This window comes from Hypanus sabinus, chromosome 3 (assembly GCF_030144855.1).
Source record: "Hypanus sabinus isolate sHypSab1 chromosome 3, sHypSab1.hap1, whole genome shotgun sequence".
NCBI lineage: Eukaryota > Metazoa > Chordata > Chondrichthyes > Myliobatiformes > Dasyatidae > Hypanus > Hypanus sabinus.
Window position 1 is genome coordinate 12,909,697 of NC_082708.1, and position 21,686 is coordinate 12,931,382.

The window sequence follows — 21,686 nt, forward strand, 5'->3', positions numbered from 1 at the left end:
ACAAACCCTGACACTACATAGCGTCAATGCCTGACACTACATAGCGTCAATGCCTGACACTAAATAGCGTCAAAGACTGACACTACATAACGTCAAAGCCTGTCACTAAATAGCGTCAAAGCCTGACACTATATAGCGTCAGCAATGCCTGACACTACATAGCGTCAATGCCTGACACTACATAGCGTCAATGCCTGACACTAAATAGCGTCAAAGCCTGACACTAAAAAGCTTCAACAGCCTTACACTACATAGCGTCAACAAAGCATGACACTACATAGCGTCAACAATGCCTGACACTACATAGCGTCAAAGCCTGACACTACATAGCGTCAAAGCCTGAAATTACATAGCGTCAACAAAGCCTGACACTACATAGCGTCAAAGCCTGACACTAAATAGCGTCAAAGCCTGACACTACATAGCTTCAACAAAGCCTGACACTACATAGCGCCAAAGCCTGACACTACATAGCGTCAGCAATGCCTGACACTACATAGCGTCAATGCCTGACACTACATAGCGTCAATGCCTGACAGTACATAGCGTCAACAAAGCCTGACACTACATGGCATCAAAGCCTGACACGACATAGCGTCAAAGCCTGACACTACATAGCGTCAACAAAGCCTGACAATACATAGCGTCAAAGCCTGACAATACAGAGTGTCAAAGCCTGACACTACATAGCGTCAACAAAGCCTGACACTACATAGCGACAACAAAGCCTGACACTACATAGCATCAAAGCCTGACACTACATAGCGTCAAAGCCTGAAATTACATAGCGTCAACAAAGCCTGACACTACATAGCGTCAAAGCCTGACACTAAATAGCACCAAAGCCTGACACTACATAGCTTCAACAAAGCCTGACACTACATAGCGTCAGCAATGCCTGAAACTACATAGCGTCAATGCCTGACACTACATAGCGTCAATGCCTGACACTACATAGCGTCAAGAAAGCCTGACACTACATAGCATCAAAGCCTGACACTACATAGCGTCAACAAAGCCTGACACTACATAGCGTCAACAAAGCCTGACACTACATAGCGTCAACAATGCCTGACACTACATAGCGTCAAAGCCTGACAATACATAGCGTCAAAGCCTGAAATTACATAGCGTCAACAAAGCCTGACACTACATAGCGTCAAAGCATGACACTAAATAGCGTCAAAGCCTGACACTACATAGCTTCAACAAAGCCTGACACTACATAGCGCCAAAGCCTGACACTACATAGCGTCAGCAATGCCTGACACTACATAGCGTCAATGCCTGACAGTACATAGCGTCAACAAAGCCTGACACTACATGGCATCAAAGCCTGACACTACATAGCGTCAAAGCCTGACACTACATAGCGTCAACAAAGCCTGACAATACATAGCGTCAAAGCCTGACAATACAGAGTGTCAAAGCCTGACACTACATAGCGTCAACAAAGCCTGACACTACATAGCGTCAACAAAGCCTGACACTACATAGCATCAAAGCCTGACACTACATAGCGTCAAAGCCTGAAATTACATAGCGTCAACAAAGCCTGACACTACATAGCGTCAAAGCCTGACACTAAATAGCATCAAAGCCTGACACTACATAGCTTCAACAAAGCCTGACACTACATAGCGTCAGCAATGCCTGACACTACATAGCGTCAATGCCTGACACTACATAGCGTCAATGCCTGACACTACATAGCGTCAAGAAAGCCTGACACTACATAGCATCAAAGCCTGACACTACATAGCGTCAACAAAGCCTGACACTACATAGCGTCAAAGCCTGACAATACAGAGCGTCAAAGCCTGACACTACATAGCGTCAACAAAGCCTGACACTACATAGCGTCAACAAAGCCTGACACTACATAGCGTCAAAGCCTGACACTACATAGCATCAAAGCCTGAAATTACACAGCGTCAACAAAGCCTGACACTACATAGCGTCAAAGCCTGATACTACATAGCGTCAAAGCCTGACACGACATAGCGTCAACAAAGCCTGACACTACATAGCGTCAAAGCCTGACACTACATAGCGTCAACAAAGCCTGACACTACATAGTGTCAACAAAGCCTGACACTACATAGCGTCAACAAAGCCTGACACTACATAGCGTCAAAGCCTGACACTACATAGCGTCAACAAAGCCTGACCCTACATAGCGTCAAAGCCTGACACTAAATAGCGTCAAAGCCTGACACTACATAGCGTCAACAAAGCCTGACACTACATAGCATCAAAGCCTGACACTACATAGCGTCAACAAAGCCTGACACTACATAGCGTCAAAGCCTGACAATACAGAGCGTCAAAGCCTGACACTACATAGCGTCAACAAAGCCTGACACTACATAGCGTCAATAAAGCCTGACACTACATAGCGTCAAAGCCTGACACTACATAGCGTCAAAGCCTGAAATTACACAGCGTCAACAAAGCCTGACACTACATAGCGTCAAAGCCTGATACTACATAGCGTCAAAGCCTGACACGACATAGCGTCAACAAAGCCTGACACTACATAGCGTCAAAGCCTGACACTACATAGCGTCAACAAAGCCTGACACTACATAGTGTCAACAAAGCCTGACACTACATAGCGTCAACAAAGCCTGACACTACATAGCGTCAAAGCCTGACACTACATAGCGTCAACAAAGCCTGACCCTACATAGCGTCAAAGCCTGACACTAAATAGCGTCAAAGCCTGACACTACATAGCGTCAACAAAGCCTGACACTACATAGTGTCAACAAAGCCTGACACTACATAGCGTCAACAAAGCCTGACACTACATAGCATCAAAGCCTGACACTACATATCATAAACAAAGCCTGTCACTACATAGCGTCAAAGCCTGACACTACATATCGTCAACAAAGCCTGTCACTACATAGCGTCAAAGCCTGACACTACATAGCGTCAAAGCCTGACACTATATAGCGTCAAAGCCTGACACTACATAGCGTCAACAAAGCCTGACACTACATAGCGTCAAAGCCTGACACTAAATAGCGTCAAAGCCTGACACTACATAGCGTCAGCAATGCCTGACACTACATAGCGTCAATGCCTAACACTACATAGCGTCAACAAAGCCTGACACTACATAGCATCAAAGCCTGACACTACATATCGTCAACAAAGCCTGTCACTACATAGCGTCAAAGCCTGACACTACATATCGTCAACAAAGCCTGTCACTACATAGCGTCAAGCCTGACACTACATAGCGTCAACAAAGCCTGACACTACATAGCGTCAAAGCCTGACACTAAATAGCATCAAAGCCTGACACTACATAGCTTCAACAAAGCCTGACACTATATAGCGTCAGCAATGCCTGACACTACATAGCGTCAATGCCTGACACCACATAGCGTCAACAAAGCCTGACACTACATAGCATCAAAGCCTGACACTACATAACATCACCATAGCCTGACACTACATAGCGTCAAAGCCTGACTCTACATAGCGTCAAAGCCTGAAATTACATAGCGTCCACAAAGCCTGACTCTACATAGCGTCAAAGCCTGATACTACATAGCGTCAAGCCTGACACTACATAGCGTCAACAAAGCCTGACACTACATAGCGTCAAAGCCTGACACTAAATAGCATCAAAGCCTGACACTACATACCTTCAACAAAGCCTGACACTCTATAGCGTCAGCAATGCCTGACACTACATAGCGTCAAAGCCTGACACTACATAGCGTCAGCAATGCCTGACACTACATAGCGTCAATGCCTGACACTACATAGCGTCAACAAAGCCTGACACTACATAGCATCAAAGCCTGACACTACATATCGTCAACAAAGCCTGTCACTACATAGCGTCAAAGCCTGACACTAAATATCGTCAACAAAGCCTGTCACTACATAGCGTCAAAGCCTGACACTACATAGCGTCAACAAAGCCTGACACTACATAGAGTCAAAGCCTCACACCAAATAGCGTCAAAGCCTGAAACTACATAGCTTCAACAAAGCCTGACACTATATAGCATCAGCAATGCCTGACACTACATAGCGTCAATGCCTGACACTACATAGCGTCAACAAAGCCTGACACTACATAGCATCAAAGCCTGACACTACATAGCATCAAAGCCTGACACTACATTGCGTCAACAAAGCCTGACACTACATAGCGTCAAAGCCTGACTCTACATAGCGTCAAAGCCTGATACTATATTGCGTCAAAGCCTGACACTACATAGTGTCAACAAAGCATGACACCACATAGCGTCAAAGCCTGACACTAAATAGCGTCAAAGCCTGACACTACATATCGTCAAAGCCTGACACTACATAGCGTCAAAGCCTGACAATACAGAGCGTCAAAGCCTGACACAACATAGCGTCAACAAAGCCTGATACTAAATAGCATCAAAGCCTGACACTACATATCGTCAACAAAGCCTGTCACTACATAGCGTCAAAGCCTGACACTACATATCGTCAACAAAGCCTGTCACTACATAGCGTCAAAGCCTGACACTACATAGCGTCAAAGCCTGATACTATATAGCGTCAAAGCCTGACACTACATAGTGTCAACAAAGCCTGACACTACATAGCGTCAAAGCCTGACACTAAATAGCGTCAAAGCCTGACACTACATAGCTTCAACAAAGCCTGACACTACATAGCGTCAAAGCCTGACACTACATAGCGTCAACAAAGCCTGACACTACATAGCGTCAAAGCCTGACAATACAGAGAGTCAAAGCCTGACACTACATAGCGTCAACAAAGCCTGACACTAAATAGCGTCAAAGCCTGACACTACATGGCTTCAACAAAGCCAGACACTACATAGAGTCAAAGCCTGACACTACATAGCGTCAGCAATGCCTGACACTACATAGCGTCAATGCCTGACACTACATAGCGTCAATGCCTGACACTACATAGCGTCAACAAAGCCTGACACTACATAGCATCAAAGCCTGACACTACGTAGCGTCAAAGCCTGACACTACATAGCGTCAACAAAGCCTGACACTACATAGCGTCAAAGCCAGAAATTACATAGCGTCAACTAAGCCTGACACTACATAGCGTCAAAGCCTGAAATTACATAGCGTCAACTAAGCCTGACACTACATAGCGTCAAAGCCTGACAATACAGAGAGTCAAAGCCTGACACTGCATAGCGTTTACAAAGCCTGACACTAAATAGCGTCAAAGCCTGACACTACATAGCTTCAACAACGCCTGACCCTACATAGCGTCAAAGCCTGTCACTAAATAGCGTCAAAGCCTGACACTACATAGCTTCAACAAAGCCTGACCCTACATAGCGTCAAAGCCTGACACTAAATAGCGTCAAAGCCTGACACTACATAGCGTCAACAAAGCCTGACACTACATAGCATCAAAGCCTGACACTACATAGCGTCAACAAAGCCTGACCCTACATAGCGTCAAAGCCTGACAATACAGAGCGTCAAAGCCTGACACTACATAGCGTCAACAAAGCCTGACACTACATAGCGTCAATAAAGCCTGACACTACATAGCGTCAAAGCCTGACACTACATAGCGTCAAAGCCTGAAATTACACAGCGTCAACAAAGCCTGACACTACATAGCGTCAAAGCCTGATACTACATAGCGTCAAAGCCTGACACGACATAGCGTCAACAAAGCCTGACACTACATAGCGTCAAAGCCTGACACTACATAGCGTCAACAAAGCCTGACACTACATAGTGTCAACAAAGCCTGACACTACATAGCGTCAACAAAGCCTGACACTACATAGCGTCAAAGCCTGACACTACATAGCGTCAACAAAGCCTGACCCTACATAGCGTCAAAGCCTGACACTAAATAGCGTCAAAGCCTGACACTACATAGCGTCAACAAAGCCTGACACTACATAGTGTCAACAAAGCCTGACACTACATAGCGTCAACAAAGCCTGACACTACATAGCATCAAAGCCTGACACTACATATCATAAACAAAGCCTGTCACTACATAGCGTCAAAGCCTGACACTACATATCGTCAACAAAGCCTGTCACTACATAGCGTCAAAGCCTGACACTACATAGCGTCAAAGCCTGACACTATATAGCGTCAAAGCCTGACACTACATAGCGTCAACAAAGCCTGACACTACATAGCGTCAAAGCCTGACACTAAATAGCGTCAAAGCCTGACACTACATAGCGTCAGCAATGCCTGACACTACATAGCGTCAATGCCTAACACTACATAGCGTCAACAAAGCCTGACACTACATAGCATCAAAGCCTGACACTACATATCGTCAACAAAGCCTGTCACTACATAGCGTCAAAGCCTGACACTACATATCGTCAACAAAGCCTGTCACTACATAGCGTCAAGCCTGACACTACATAGCGTCAACAAAGCCTGACACTACATAGCGTCAAAGCCTGACACTAAATAGCATCAAAGCCTGACACTACATAGCTTCAACAAAGCCTGACACTATATAGCGTCAGCAATGCCTGACACTACATAGCGTCAATGCCTGACACCACATAGCGTCAACAAAGCCTGACACTACATAGCATCAAAGCCTGACACTACATAACATCACCATAGCCTGACACTACATAGCGTCAAAGCCTGACTCTACATAGCGTCAAAGCCTGAAATTACATAGCGTCCACAAAGCCTGACTCTACATAGCGTCAAAGCCTGATACTACATAGCGTCAAGCCTGACACTACATAGCGTCAACAAAGCCTGACACTACATAGCGTCAAAGCCTGACACTAAATAGCATCAAAGCCTGACACTACATACCTTCAACAAAGCCTGACACTCTATAGCGTCAGCAATGCCTGACACTACATAGCGTCAAAGCCTGACACTACATAGCGTCAGCAATGCCTGACACTACATAGCGTCAATGCCTGACACTACATAGCGTCAACAAAGCCTGACACTACATAGCATCAAAGCCTGACACTACATATCGTCAACAAAGCCTGTCACTACATAGCGTCAAAGCCTGACACTAAATATCGTCAACAAAGCCTGTCACTACATAGCGTCAAAGCCTGACACTACATAGCGTCAACAAAGCCTGACACTACATAGAGTCAAAGCCTCACACCAAATAGCGTCAAAGCCTGAAACTACATAGCTTCAACAAAGCCTGACACTATATAGCATCAGCAATGCCTGACACTACATAGCGTCAATGCCTGACACTACATAGCGTCAACAAAGCCTGACACTACATAGCATCAAAGCCTGACACTACATAGCATCAAAGCCTGACACTACATTGCGTCAACAAAGCCTGACACTACATAGCGTCAAAGCCTGACTCTACATAGCGTCAAAGCCTGATACTATATTGCGTCAAAGCCTGACACTACATAGTGTCAACAAAGCATGACACCACATAGCGTCAAAGCCTGACACTAAATAGCGTCAAAGCCTGACACTACATATCGTCAAAGCCTGACACTACATAGCGTCAAAGCCTGACAATACAGAGCGTCAAAGCCTGACACAACATAGCGTCAACAAAGCCTGATACTAAATAGCATCAAAGCCTGACACTACATATCGTCAACAAAGCCTGTCACTACATAGCGTCAAAGCCTGACACTACATATCGTCAACAAAGCCTGTCACTACATAGCGTCAAAGCCTGACACTACATAGCGTCAAAGCCTGATACTATATAGCGTCAAAGCCTGACACTACATAGTGTCAACAAAGCCTGACACTACATAGCGTCAAAGCCTGACACTAAATAGCGTCAAAGCCTGACACTACATAGCTTCAACAAAGCCTGACACTACATAGCGTCAAAGCCTGACACTACATAGCGTCAACAAAGCCTGACACTACATAGCGTCAAAGCCTGACAATACAGAGAGTCAAAGCCTGACACTACATAGCGTCAACAAAGCCTGACACTAAATAGCGTCAAAGCCTGACACTACATGGCTTCAACAAAGCCAGACACTACATAGAGTCAAAGCCTGACACTACATAGCGTCAGCAATGCCTGACACTACATAGCGTCAATGCCTGACACTACATAGCGTCAATGCCTGACACTACATAGCGTCAACAAAGCCTGACACTACATAGCATCAAAGCCTGACACTACGTAGCGTCAAAGCCTGACACTACATAGCGTCAACAAAGCCTGACACTACATAGCGTCAAAGCCAGAAATTACATAGCGTCAACTAAGCCTGACACTACATAGCGTCAAAGCCTGAAATTACATAGCGTCAACTAAGCCTGACACTACATAGCGTCAAAGCCTGACAATACAGAGAGTCAAAGCCTGACACTGCATAGCGTTTATAAAGCCTGACACTAAATAGCGTCAAAGCCTGACACTACATAGCTTCAACAACGCCTGACCCTACATAGCGTCAAAGCCTGTCACTAAATAGCGTCAAAGCCTGACACTACATAGCTTCAACAAAGCCTGACACTACATAGCGTCAAAGCCTGACACTATATAGCATCAGCAATGCCTGACACTACATAGCGTCAATGCCTGACACTACATAGCGTCAACAAAGCCTGATACTACATAGCGTCAAAGCCTGACACTACATAGCGTCAACAAAGCCTGACACTACATAGCGTCAAAGCCTGACACTAAATAGCGTCAAAGCCTGACACTACATAGCTTCAACAAAGCCTGACACTACATATCGTCAAAGCCTGACACTACATAGCGTCAGCAATGCCTGACACTACATAGCGTCAATGCCTGACACTACATAGCATCAGTGCCTGACACTACATAGCGTCAACAAAGCCTGACACTACATAGGATCAAAGCCTGACACTACATATCGTCAACAAAGCCTGTCACTACATAGCGTCAAAGCCTGACACTACATAGCGTCAACAAAGCCTGACACTACATAGCGTCAACAAAGCCTGACCCTACATAGCGTCAACGCCTGACACTGCTTAGCTTCAACAAAGCCTGACACTACATAGCGTCAAAGCCTGACACTAAATAGCGTCAAAGCCTGACACTACATAGCTTCAACAGCCTGACAGTACATAGCGTCAACAAAGCCTGACACTACATAGCGTCAACAAAGCCTGACACTACATAGCGTCAAAGCCTGACACTACATAGCGTCAACAAAGCCTGACACTACATAGCGTCAACAAAGCCTGACACTACATAGCGTGAACGCCTGACACTACATAGCTTCAACAAAGCCTGACACTACATAGCGTCAAAGCCTGACACTAAATAGCGTCAAAGCCTGACACTACATAGCTTCAACAGCCTGACACTACATAGCGTCAACAAGGCCTGACACTACATAGCGTCAACAAAGCCTGACACTACATAGCGTCAAAGCCTGACACTACATAGCGTCAAAGCCTGACACTACATAGCGTCAGCAAAGCCTGACACTACATAGCATCAAAGCGTGACACTAAATAGCGTCAAAGCCTGACACTACATAGCTTCAACAAACCCTGACACTACATAGCATCAAAGCCTGACACTACATAGCGTCAGCAATGCCTGACACTACATAGCGTCAATGCCTGACACTACATAGCGTCAACAAAGCCTGACACTACATAGCATCAAAGTCTGTCACTACATAGCGTCAAAGCCTGACACTACATACCGTCAACAAAGCCTGACACTAAATAGCGTCAAAGCCTGACACTACATAGCATCAACAATGCCTGACACTACATAGCGTCAATGCCTGACACTACATAGCTTCAACAGCCTGACACTACATAGCGTCAACAAAGCCTGACACTACATAGCGTCAAAGCCTGACACTACATAGCGTCAAAGCCTGAAATTACATAGCGTCAACAAAGCCTCACAGTACATAGCGTCAAAGCCTGACACTAAATAGCGTCAAAGCCTGACACTACATAGCGTCAGCAATGCCTGACACTACATAGCGTCAATGCCTGACACTACATATCGTCAACAAAGCCTGTCACTACATAGCGTCAAATCGTGACACTACATATCGTCAACAAAGCCTGTCACTACGTAGCGTCAAAGCCTGACACTACATAGCGTCAAAGCCTGACACTATATAGCGTCAAAGCCTGACACTACATAGCGTCAACAAAGCCTGACACTACATAGCGTCAAAGCCTGACACTAAATAGAGTCAAAGCCTGACACTACATAGCTTCAACAAACCCTGACACTACATAGCGTCAAAGCCTGTCACTACATAGCGTCAAAGCCTGACACTAAATAGCGTCAAAGCCTGACACTACATAGCGTCAACAAAGCCTGACCCTACATAGCGTCAAAGCCTGTCACTAAATAGCGTCAAAGCCTGACACTACATAGCTTCAACAAAGCCTGACACTACATAGCGTCAAAGCCTGACACTATATAGCGTCAGCAATGCCTGACACTACATAGCGTCAATGCCTGACACTACATAGCGTCAACAAAGCCTGACACTACATAGCATCAAAGCCTTACACTACATAGCGTCAACAAAGCCTGATACTACATAGCGTCAAAGCCTGACACTACATAGCGTCAACAAAGCCTGACACTACATAGCGTCAAAGCCTGACACTAAATAGCGTCAAAGCCTGACACTACATAGCTTCAACAAAGCCTGACACTACATATCGTCAAAGCCTGACACTACATAGCGTCAGCAATGCCTGACACTACATAGCGTCAATGCCTGACACTACATAGCATCAGTGCCTGACACTACATAGCGTCAACAAAGCCTGACACTACATAGGATCAAAGCCTGACACTACATATCGTCAACAAAGCCTGTCACTACATAGCGTCAAAGCCTGACACTACATAGCGTCAAAGCCTGACACTACATAGCGTCAACAAAGCCTGACACTACATAGCGTCAAAGCCTGACAATACAGAGTCAAAGCCTGACACTACATAGCGTCAACAAAGCCTGACACTACATAGCGTCAACAAAGCCTGACACTACATAGAGTCAAAGCCTGACACTAAATAGCGTCAAAGCCTGACACTACATAGCTTCAACAGCCTGACACTACATAGCGTCAACAAAGCCTGATACTACATAGCGTCAACAAAGCCTGACACTACATAGCGTCAAAGCCTGACAATACATAGCGTCAAAGCCTGACACTACATAGCGTCAGCAAAGCCTGACACTACATAGCGTCAAAGCCTGACACTAAATAGCGTCAAAGCCTGACACTACATAGCTTCCACAAACCCTGACACTACATAGCATCAAAGCCTGACACTACATAGCATCAGCAATGCCTGACACTACATAGCGTCAATGCCTGACACTACATAGCGTCAATGCCTGACACTACATAGCGTCAACAAAGCCTGACACTACATAGCATCAACAAAGCCTGACACTAAATAGCGTCAAAGCCTGACACTACATAGCATCAACGATGCCTGACACTACATAGCGTCAATGCCTGACACTACATAGCGTCAACAAAGCCTGACACTACATAGCGTCAAAGCCTGACACTACATAGCGTCAGCAATGACTGACACTACATAGCGTCAATGCCTGACACTACATAGCGTCAAAGCCTGAAATTACATAGCGTCAACAAAGACTTACACTACATAGCGTCAAAGCCTAACAATACAGAGAGTCAAAGCCTGACACTACATAGCGTCAACAAAGCCTGACACTAAATAGCGTCAAAGCCTGACACTACATGGCTTCAACAAAGCCAGACACTACATAGAGTCACAGCCTGACACTACATAGCGTCAGCAATGCCTGACACTACATAGCGTCAATGCCAGACACTACATATCGTCAACAAAGCCTGACACTAAATAGCATCAAAGCCAGACACTACATAGCATCAACGATGCCTGACACTACATAGCGTCAATGCCTGACACTACATAGCGTCAACAAAGCCTGACACTACATAGCGTCAGAGCCTGACACTACATAGCGTCAGCAATGCCTGACACTACATAGCGTCAATGCCTGACACTACATAGCGTCAAAGCCTGAAATTACATAGCGTCAACAAAGCCTGACACTACATAGCGTCAAAGCCTGACAATACAGAGAGTCAAAGCCTGACACTACATAGCGTCAACAAAGCCTGACACTAAATAGCGTCAAAGCCTGACACTACATGGCTTCAACAAAGCCAGACACTACATAGAGTCAAAGCCTGACACTACATAGCGTCAGCAATGCCTGACACTACATAGCGTCAATGCCTGACACTACATAGCGTCAATGCCTGACACTACATAGCGTCAACAAAGCCTGACACTACATAGCATCAAAGCCTGACACTACGTAGCGTCAAGGCCTGAAACTACATAGCGTCAACAAAGCCTGACACTACATAGCGTCAACAAAGCCTGACACTACTTAGCGTCAAAGCCTGACACTTCATAGCGTCAAAGCCTGAAATTACATAGCGTCAACTAAGCCTGACACTACATAGCGTCAAAGCCTGACAATACAGAGAGTCAAAGCCTGACACTACATAGCATCAACAAAGCCTGACACTAAATAGCGTCAAAGCCGGACACTACATAGCTTCAACAAAGCCTGACACTACATAGAGTCAAAGCCTGACACTACATAGCGTCAGCAATGCCTGACACTACATAGCGTCAATGCGTGACACTACATAGCGTCAATGCCTTACACTACATAGCGTCAACAAAGCCTGACACTACATAGCATCAAAGCCTGACACTACATAGCATCAAAGCCTTACACTACATAGCGTCAACAAAGCCTGACACTACATAGCATCAAAGCCTGACAATACAGAGCATCAAAGCCTGACACTACATAGCGTCAACAAAGCCTGACACTACATAGCGAAATAGCCTGACACTACATAGCGTCAATGCCTGACACTAAATAGCGTCAAAGCCTGACACTACATTGCTTCAACAGCCTGACACTACATAGCGACAACAAAGCCTGACACTACATAGCGTCAACAATGCCTGACACTACATAGCGTCAAAGCCTGACACTACATAGCTTCAACAGCCTGACACTACATAGCGTCAACAAAGCCTGACACTACATAGCGTCAACAAAGCCAGACACTACATAGCGTCAAAGCCTGACAATACAGAGCGTCAAAGCCTGACACTACATAGCGTCAACAAAGCCTGACACTACATAGGATCAAAGCCTGACACTACATATCGTCAACAAAGCCTGTCACTACATAGCGTCAAAGCCTGACACTACATATCGTCAACAAAGCCTGTCACTACATAGCGTCAAAGCCTGACACTACATAGCGTCAAAGCCTGACACTACATAGCGTCAACAAAGCCTGACACTACATAGCGTCAAAGCCTGACACTACATAGAGTCAAAGCCTGACAATACAGAGCGTCAAAGACTGACACTACATAGCGTCAACAAAGCCTGACACTACATAGCGTCAAAGCCTGACAATACAGAGCGTCAAAGACTGACACTACATAGCGTCAACAAAGCCTGACACTACATAGGATCAAAGCCTGACACTACATATCGTCAACAAAGCCTGTCACTACATAGCGTCAAAGCCTGACACTACATAGCGTCAACAAAGCCTGTCACTACATAGCGTGAAAGCCTGACACTACATAGCGTCAACAAAGCCTGACACTACATAGCGTCAAATCCTGACACTAAATAGCGTCAAAGCCTGACACTACATAGCTTCAACAAAGCCTGACACTACATAGCGCCAAAGCCTGACACTACATATCGTCAACAAAGCCTGTCACTACATAGCGTCAAAGCCTGACACTACATAGCGTCAAAGCCTGACACTACATAGCTTCAACAGCCTGACACTACATAGCGTCAACAAAGCCTGACACTACATAGCGTCAACAAAGCCAGACACTACATACCGTCAAAGCCTGACAATACAGAGCGTCAAAGCCTGACACTACATAGCGTCAACAAAGCCTGACACTACATAGGATCAAAGCCTGACACTACATATCGTCAACAAAGCCTGTCACTACATAGCGTCAAAGCCTGACACTACATATCGTCAACAAAGCCTGTCACTACATAGCGTCAAAGCCTGACACTACATAGCGTCAAAGCCTGACACTACATAGCGTCAACAAAGCCTGACACTACATAGCGTCAAAGCCTGACACTACATAGAGTCAAAGCCTGACAATACAGAGCGTCAAAGACTGACACTACATAGCGTCAACAAAGCCTGACACTACATAGCGTCAAAGCCTGACAATACAGAGCGTCAAAGACTGACACTACATAGCGTCAACAAAGCCTGACACTACATAGGATCAAAGCCTGACACTACATATCGTCAACAAAGCCTGTCACTACATAGCGTCAAAGCCTGACACTACATAGCGTCAACAAAGCCTGTCACTACATAGCGTGAAAGCCTGACACTACATAGCGTCAACAAAGCCTGACACTACATAGCGTCAAATCCTGACACTAAATAGCGTCAAAGCCTGACACTACATAGCTTCAACAGCCTGACACTACATAGCGTCAACAAAGCCTGACACTACATAGCGTCAACAAAGCCTGACACTACATAGCGTCAAAGCCTGACACTAAATAGCGTCAAAGCCTGACACTACATAGCTTCAACAAAGCCTGACACTACATAGCGTCAAAGCCTGACACTAAATAGCGTCAAAGCCTGACACTACATAGCTTTAACAGCCTGACACTACATAGCGTCAACAAAGCCTGACACTACATAGCGTCAACAAAGCCTGACCCTACATAGCTTCAACAAACCCTGACACTACATAGCGTCAGCAATGCCTGACACTACATAGCGTCAATGCCTGACACTACATAGCGTCAATGCCTGACACTACATAGCGTCATCAAAGCCTGACACTACATAGCATCAAAGTCTGTCACTACATAGCGTCAAAGCCTGACACTACATACCGTCAACAAAGCCTGACACTAAATAGCGTCAAAGCCTGACACTACATAGCATCAACAATGCCTGACAGTACATAGCGTCAATGCCTGACATTACATAGCTTCAACAGCCTGACACTACATAGCGTCAACTAAGCCTGACACTACATAGCGTCAACAAAGCCTGACACTACATAGAGTCAAAGCCTGACACTACATAGCGTCAAAGCCTGAAATTACATAGCGTCAACAAAGCCTGACACTACATAGCGTCAAAGCCTGACACTAAATAGCGTCAAAGCCTGACACTACATAGCGTCAGCAATGCCTGACACTACATAGCGTCAATGCCTGACACTACATAGCGTCAACAAAGCCTGACACTACATAGCATCAAAGCCTGACACTACATATCGTCAACAAAGCCTGTCACTACATAGCGTCAAAGCGTGACACTACATATCGTCAACAAAGCCTATCACTACATAGCGTCAAAGCCTGACACTACATAGCGTCAAAGGCTGACACTATATAGCGTCAAAGCCTGACACTACATAGCGTCAACAAGGCCTGACACTACATAGCGTCAAAACCTGACACTAAATAGCGTCAAAGCCTGACACTACATAGCGTCAAATCCTGACACTACATAGCGTCAAAGCCTGATACTACATAGCGTCAAAGCTTGACACTACATAGTGTCAACAAATCCTGACACTACATAGCGTCAAAGCCTGACACTACATAGCGTCAACAAAGCCTGACACTACATAGCGTCAAAGCCTGACACAACATAGCGTCAACAAAGCCTGACACTACATAGCGTCAACAAAGCCTGACACTACGTAGCGTCAAAGCCTGACACTAAATAGCGTCAAAGCCTGACACTACATAGCATCAACGATGCCTGACACTACATAGCGTCAATGCCTGACACTACATAGCGTCAACAAAGCCTGACACTACATAGCGTCAGAGCCTGACACTACATAGCGTCAGCAATGCCTGACACTACATAGCGTCAAAGCCTGAAATTACATAGCGTCAACAAAGCCTGACACTACATAGCGTCAAAGCCTGACAATACAGAGAGTCAAAGCCTGACACTACATAGCGTCAACAAAGCCTGACACTAAATAGCGTCAAAGCCTGACACTAAATAGCGTCAAAGCCTGACACTACATAGCTTCAACAAACCCTGACACTACATAGCGTCAATGCCTGACACTACATAGCGTCAATGCCTGACACTAAATAGCGTCAAAGCCTGACACTACATAGCGTCAACAAAGCCTGACCCTACATAGCGTCAAAGCCTGTCACTAAATAGCGTCAAAGCCTGACACTACATAGCTTCAACAAAGCCTGACACTACATAGCGTCAAAGCCTGACACTATATAGCGTCAGCAATGCCTGACACTACATAGCGTCAATGCCTGACACTACATAGCGTCAACAAAGCCTGACACTACATAGCATCAAAGCCTTACACTACATAGCGTCAACAAAGCCTGATACTACATAGCGTCAATGCCTGACACTACATAGCGTCAACAAAGCCTGACACTACATAGCGTCAAAGCCTGACACTAAATAGCGTCAAAGCCTGACACTACATAGCTTCAACAAAGCCTGACACTACATATCGTCAAAGCCTGACACTACATAGCGTCAGCAATGCCTGACACTACATAGCGTCAATGCCTGACACTACATAGCATCAGTGCCTGACACTACATAGCGTCAACAAAGCCTGACACTACATAGGAGCAAAGCCTGACACTACATATCGTCAACAAAGCCTGTCACTACATAGCGTCAAAGCCTGACACTACATAGCTTCAACAGCCTGACACTACATAGCGTCAGCAATGCCTGACACTACATAGCGTCAATGCCTGACACTACATAGCATCAGTGCCTGACACTACATAGCGTCAACAAAGCCTGACACTACATAGGATCAAAGCCTGACACTACATATCGTCAACAAAGCCTGTCACTACATAGCGTCAAAGCCTGACACTACATAGCTTCAACAGCCTGACACTACATAGCGTCAACAAAGCCTGACACTACATAGCGTCAAAGCCTGACAATACAGAGCGTCAAAGCCTGACACTACATAGCGTCAACAAAGCCTGACACTACATAGGATCAAAGCCTGACACTACATATCGTCAACAAAGCCTGTCACTACATAGCGTCAAAGCCTGACACTACATATCGTCAACAAAGCCTGTCACTACATAGCGTCAAAGCCTGACACTACATAGCGTCAAAGCCTGACACTACATAGCGTCAACAAAGCCTGACACTACATAGCGTCAAAGCCTGACAATACAGAGAGTCAAAGACTGACACTACATAGCGTCAACAAAGCCTGACACTACATAGCGTCAACAAAGCCTGACAATACATAGCGTCAACGCCTGACACTACATAGCTTCAACAAAGCCTGACACTACATAGCGTCAAAGCCTGACACTAAATAGCGTCAAAGCCTGACACTACATAGCTTCAACAGCCTGACACTACATAGCGTCAACAAAGCCTGACACTACATAGCGTCAACAAAGCCTGACACTACATAGCGTCAAAGCCTGACACTACATAGCATCAAAGCCTGACACTACATAGCGTCAGCAATGCCTGTCACTACATAGCGTCAATGCCTGACACTACATAGCGTCAATGCCTGACACTACATAGAGTCAACAAAGCCTGACACTACATAGCATCAAAGTCTGTCACTACATAGCGTCAAAGCCTGACACTACATACCGTCAACAAAGCCTGACACTAAATAGCGTCAAAGCCTGACACTACATAGCATCAACAATGCCTGACACTACATAGCGTCAATGCCTGACACTACATAGCTGCAACAGCCTGACACTACATAGCGTCAACTAAGCCTGACACTACATAGCGTCAACAAAGCCTGACACTACATAGCGTCAAAGCCTGACACTACATAGCGTCAAAGCCTGAAATTACATAGCGTCAACAAAGCCTGACACTAGATAGCGTCAAAGCCTGACACTAAATAGCGTCAAAGCCTGACACTACATAGCGTCAGCAATGCCTGACAATACAGAGCGTCAATGCCTGACACTACATAGCGTCAACAAAGCCTGTCACTACATAGCGTCAAAGCGTGACACTACATATCGTCAACAAAGCCTGTCACTACATAGCGTCAAAGCCTGACACTACATAGCCTCAAAGCCTGACACTATATAGCGTCAAAGCCTGACACTACATAGCGTCAACAAGGCCTGACACTACATAGCGTCAAAGCCTGACACTAAATAGCGTCAAAGCCTGACACTACATAGCTTCAACAAACCCTGACACTACATAGCGTCAATGCCTGACACTACATAGCGTCAATGCCTGACACTAAATAGCGTCAAAGCCTGACACTACATAGCGTCAACAAAGCCTGACCCTACATAGCGTCAAAGCCTGTCACTAAATAGCGTCAAAGCCTGACACTACATAGCTTCAACAAAGCCTGACACTACATATCGTCAAAGCCTGACACTACATAGCGTCAGCAATGCCTGACACTACATAGCGTCAATGCCTGACACTACATGGCTTCAACAAAGCCAGACACTACATAGAGTCAAAGCCTGACACTACATAGAGTCAGCAATGCCTGACACTACATAGCGTCAATGCCTGACACTACATAGCGTCAACAAAGCCTGACACTACATAGCACCAAAGCCTGACACTACGTAGCGTCAAAGCCTGACACTACATACCGTCAACAAAGCCTGACACTAAATAGCGTCAAAGCCTGACACTACATAGCATCAACAATGCCTGACACTACATAGCGTCAATGCCTGACACTACATAGCTGCAACAGCCTGACACTACATAGCGTCAACTAAGCCTGACACTACATAGCGTCAACAAAGCCTGACACTACATAGCGTCAAAGCCTGACACTACATAGCGTCAAAGCCTGAAATTACATAGCGTCAACAAAGCCTGACACTAGATAGCGTCAAAGCCTGACACTAAATAGCGTCAAAGCCTGACACTACATAGCGTCAGCAATGCCTGACAATACAGAGCGTCAATGCCTGACACTACATAGCGTCAACAAAGCCTGACACTACATAGCATCAAAGCCTGACACTACATATCGTCAACAAAGCCTGTCACTACATAGCGTCAAAGCGTGACACTACATATCGTCAACAAAGCCTGTCACTACATAGCGTCAAAGCCTGACACTACATAGCCTCAAAGCCTGACACTATATAGCGTCAAAGCCTGACACTACATAGCGTCAACAAGGCCTGACACTACATAGCGTCAAAGCCTGACACTAAATAGCGTCAAAGCCTGACACTACATAGCTTCAACAAACCCTGACACTACATAGCGTCAATGCCTGACACTACATAGCGTCAATGCCTGACACTAAATAGCGTCAAAGCCTGACACTACATAGCGTCAACAAAGCCTGACCCTACATAGCGTCAAAGCCTGTCACTAAATAGCGTCAAAGCCTGACACTACATAGCTTCAACAAAGCCTGACACTACATAGCGTCAAAGCCTGACACTATATAGCGTCAGCAATGCCTGACACTACATAGCGTCAATGCCTGACACTACATAGCGTCAACAAAGCCTGACACTACATAGCATCAAAGCCTTACACTACATAGCGTCAACAAAACCTGATACTACATAGCGTCAATGCCTGACACTACATAGCGTCAACAAAGCCTGACACTACATAGCGTCAAAGCCTGACACTAAATAGCGTCAAAGCCTGACACTACATAGCTTCAACAAAGCCTGACACTACATATCGTCAAAGCCTGACACTACATAGCGTCAGCAATGCCTGACACTACATAGCGTCAATGCCTGACACTACATAGCATCAGTGCCTGACACTACATAGCGTCAACAAAGCCTGACACTACATATCGTCAACAAAGCCTGTCACTACATAGCGTCAAAGCCTGACACTACATAGCTTCAACAGCCTGACACTACATAGCGTCAACAAAGCCTGACACTACATAGCGTCAACAAAGCCAGACACTACATAGCGTCAAAGCCTGACAATACAGAGCGTCAAAGCCTGACACTACATAGCGTCAACAAAGCCTGACACTACATAGGATCAAAGCCTGACACTACATATCGTCAACAAAGCCTGTCACTACATAGCGTCAAAGCCTGACACTACATATCGTCAACAAAGCCTGTCACTACATAGCGTCAAAGCCTGACACTACATAGCGTCAAAGCCTGACACTACATAGCGTCAACAAAGCCTGACACTACATAGCGTCAAAGCCTGACAATACAGAGAGTCAAAGACTGACACTACATAGCGTCAACAAAGCCTGACACTACATAGCGTCAACAAAGCCTGACAATACATAGCGTCAACGCCTGACACTACATAGCTTCAACAAAGCCTGACACTACATAGCGTCAAAGCCTGACACTAAATAGCGTCAAAGCCTGACACTACATAGCTTCAACAGCCTGACACTACATAGCGTCAACAAAGCCTGACACTACATAGCGTCAACAAAGCCTGACACTACATAGCGTCAAAGCCTGACACTACATAGCATCAAAGCCTGACACTACATAGCGTCAGCAATGCCTGACACTACATAGCGTCAATGCCTGACACTACATAGCGCCAATCCCTGACACTACATAGAGTCAACAAAGCCTGACACTACATAGCATCAAAGTCTGTCACTACATAGCGTCAAAGCCTGACACTACATACCGTCAACAAAGCCTGACACTAAATAGCGTCAAAGCCTGACACTACATAGCATCAACAATGCCTGACACTACATAGCGTCAATGCCTGACACTACATAGCTGCAACAGCCTGACACTACTTAGCGTCAACTAAGCCTGACACTACATAGCGTCAACAAAGCCTGACACTACATAGCGTCAAAGCCTGACACTACATAGCGTCAAAGCCTGAAATTACATAGCGTCAACAAAGCCTGACACTAGATAGCGTCAAAGCCTGACACTAAATAGCGTCAAAGCCTGACACTACATAGCGTCAGCAATGCCTGACAATACAGAGCGTCAATGCCTGACACTACATAGCGTCAACAAAGCCTGTCACTACATAGCGTCAAAGCGTGACACTACATATCGTCAACAAAGCCTGTCACTACATAGCGTCAAAGCCTGACACTACATAGCCTCAAAGCCTGACACTATATAGCGTCAAAGCCTGACACTACATAGCGTCAACAAGGCCTGACACTACATAGCGTCAAAGCCTGACACTAAATAGCGTCAAAGCCTGACACTACATAGCTTCAACAAACCCTGACACTACATAGCGTCAATGCCTGACACTACATAGCGTCAATGCCTGACACTAAATAGCGTCAAAGCCTGACACTACATAGCGTCAACAAAGCCTGACCCTACATAGCGTCAAAGCCTGTCACTAAATAGCGTCAAAGCCTGACACTACATAGCTTCAACAAAGCCTGACACTACATAGCGTCAAAGCCTGACACTACATAGCGTCAACAATGCCTGACACTACATAGCGTCAATGCCTGACACTACATAGCGTCAACAAAGCCTGACACTACATAGCATCAAAGCCTTACACTACATAGCGTCAACAAAGCCTGATACTACATAGCGTCAAAGCCTGACACTACATAGCGTCAACAAAGCCTGACACTACATATCGTCAAAGCCTGACACTACATAGCATCAGCAATGC